Here is a 3,213-nt window from a genome sequence, read left to right as displayed (position 1 = left end):
GCATTTCCTCAGTGTACACACTAGCATCAGTATGGAGAAGATCAGCAATTATAAGAAATAGATAAAAGACATTAAGAGGATTCACAGAAAAAGAGAGAAATCATATTAAACAAAGGGAAAGATAGTCAAACTCAATGATATGAGAATGACTGCAATGTATTCAGGTTGCCTTGTGCCATGAATACTTACCAGGGACTGGTTGTTGAGAAGTGGACAGAAGAATGCTCATAGACTGGGAGCAGCAGGCTATTTGTACCCTCTCAAGGATGACAGCTGGGCAATAACTATGAATGTTGACAATTAACTATATGACCATTGATTCAAATATGTATACTAACAATTCCTCTCATACAACCTCATACCTGCATAGATTTACCAAAAAATAACTATTATAAAATTCTCTGGGGGCAACTGAGTGGCTCAGTTGGTTAAGCGTCTGACTTCGGCTCAGGTCATGATCTCACAGGTCATGGGTTGGAGTCCCGCACCGGGCTCTCTGCTGACAGTTCAGAGCCTGAAGCCTGCTTCGGATTCTGTGTCTCTCTCTCTGACCCTCCTCTGCTCATGCTTTCTGTGTCTCTCTCAAAATAAATAAACAAAAAAATAACTCTGTGTCATAGACAAAGGTTGGTAATGACATGAACAGGAATGAATACGTTTATTTTCATATATACTTATAAGTGAGTAATATGGAGTACAAGAAAAACTAAGGGATTTATATGGACTGGTGTGGAACATCTTCAAGATGTTGCATATGATTTGATTTCACTTACGTGTAGAATTTAATCAACAAAACAAACACAAAAAAACAAAAACAGACTCATAAATACAGAGAACAAACTGGTGGTTGCCAGAGCTGAGAAGGGTGGAGGGATAGGCACAATGGGTGAAGGGGATAAAAGGTACAAAGTGGCCATAATAAAATAAATAACTCACAAGAATGAACAGTACAGCGTAGGAAGTACAGTCAATAATACTGTAGTAGCACCGTAGGGTAAGAGATGGAAGTTACACTTTTACATGGGCATTTCATAACATCCACTTTCCTTCCACTGTGTCCCAGGCTTCTTTAAGAACAAAGTGATGAGTGATGTGAGGATTAAAAACAAGAGTATCCTTGAACTTCCCCTTCACTCCAGCTAGTCTCCCCCAACTCCCTGCCCCCACACCCTTTGTGTTCCCAAATCTGTTCTTAGTGAAGAACTTTATCCCAAGGCTCTGGCTCTCTTTCCATAGCTCTCCCCCTTCCTCTGCTCCCCATTCCTGGGAAGGGCCAGCATCAGTTTGAATGCATGCGAGAGCCCAGAGTGGTGACAGACGCCAGGGAAAGGCTTCACCTTCAGGGAAAGAGACCAGGGAGTACAGTGTAGTGAAGGGGGGCCCCCAGAGCCTGGAGTACCAAAATGGGGTCCTGGTGCCAGAAGGAAGGATACTGGTGCCCCTGAGAAAGGGGACCCAGCAGCCTCAGCGGTCTCTCGTTGGAAACAGTCACTGCTTGATCTGTTGCCTTTCTGGCCATGGTTGCAGAACCACACGGGGACCACATCCTGCTGTAGCCCGAGCCGCTGTGGCCCCTGTGCTGCTGGCTGGGTTTCCAGCACTGCAGGAACGTGTCCTCCAGGCTGCCTCTCACTCTCTCCTCCATACTTGCTCTCCTGCTCTCTGGGGCGTGCGCAGGGTCCCTGCTTTGCAAGTCTGCTGTAGATTTCCTGGTTGTCAGCTTCCTCCACCCAATTCTGCAGCAGCGCCGCAGCGTATACACATTCTGGAAACTGAGCGGCAGAGCCTAGAAATGGCAGAGGGTCTTTTGCGGCCTGAGTATATCCCAGAGTGATCCTCTTCCGCTTCAGGAGCTTGGCGAACTGTTCCAGGTCTTTCCTCCTGGGATTCCTCGGGGTTTTGCTCCCGCTTTTCCTGGTCAGGCTTCAGGGCCCCAGGCGGGGTAGCACACTGCTCTGGAAAGACGCCCTCAGAGTTGGCTCTCCACCTGGGCTCCCTGCTTGCGACCGGCTCCAAGGGAGGTCTCCAAGCTGCCTTGGGGCACCAGCCATACACCTACTTGAGGTCCACAGTACTCCATCCCCCGATAGAACTCACGCAGTAGGAGGCACCGGGGCATCCCCCACACCCTAGCACCCGGCCCGACACCTGGCCCAATTCCTGACCCATCAGGAGGGCCTTGGAAGCTCAGTCAAGGTCCCAGGGTCAATCCAGCGGGTCTGTGGCCCATCATCTCCACACCACCCCTACCGTGTGGGTGCAACAATGCCAAGTGAAAGCCAGGCGCCCTGCCATGGGAAACAGAGGCGCCCCAAGCCTGGGGGCCTGCAAAAATGAGGGCTCTCCAAGGGAATGCTCACACCTCCCTTCCTCCCCAAACCCACCCACTGCCATACTGTACATAATTCTTGAATCATAATGTCATATGCCTGAAACTAGTGTAATATTCTATGTCGACTATACTTCAATTACAACACTAAAAATAAATCGATAAAACTATTACAAACTTAAAAGTTTATTTATAAAAAGAAATTCTACAGTAAAGGAAGTATTTACATACACAGAGAAAAACTCACATATAAACATTTAAATACACGTGCATTTGTAAAGATTATTACCTAATGAGTCTAAAGAAACTGCCTCTGGGGAAAAGGATTGGAAACTATTCGAGAGATAAATAGGAAATTTATTCTACACTTTATCTCATTTTTTAAGGTTTTCATTACTACTATTTACTACCTATTACACTTCAATTTTTCTTATGTAAACTAAAAGCATTAATATTTTATATAAGGCAACCAAAAATTAATAAAGAAAAGTCTATACGGCATTAATGTTTTAAATAATATAAAAAGAATGAAGTTAACTAACAGAGTCTTACTAAAAATAATACTGTCTCAGAAAAAAATGTTTTTACATTTTTTAAATTAAGAATTAGTGTAATCATATAAATAATCCCTCACTATTCATTACCTATTATTGATTCTTTACTAGAAAGGCATTACACATTTCTAAGTGAAGAGATCTACAAGATGTTATGGACCTTACATTCTAGCAACAAGGGAAACTGTTATTATAGCACAATCATCCAGTTCTTTCTTTAATTATAATTAAGTTCTTTGAAAAAAGGGAAATCAGAATCATTTTAAGACTTCTGCATTCTTCAAAAAGGGGGTCCAGTGAAAATAAGTCTCTTCATGGTGGGTTATATAC

At 43.8% G+C, this 3,213-nt stretch overlaps 1 pseudogene; it reads right to left on the bottom strand.

Moving 5' to 3' along the window:
* Positions 1-1,279: 1,279 nt before the first annotated feature.
* Positions 1,280-2,394, bottom strand: LOC115526362 (annotated as a pseudogene).
* Between the last annotated feature and the right edge of the window lie 819 nt (positions 2,395-3,213).

This window comes from Lynx canadensis, chromosome D1, assembly GCF_007474595.2.
Source record: "Lynx canadensis isolate LIC74 chromosome D1, mLynCan4.pri.v2, whole genome shotgun sequence".
Classification (NCBI taxonomy): Eukaryota; Metazoa; Chordata; class Mammalia; order Carnivora; family Felidae; genus Lynx; species Lynx canadensis.
Note: the sequence above shows the minus strand (reverse complement) of the source record. Positions and strands in the feature narration are given on the sequence as shown.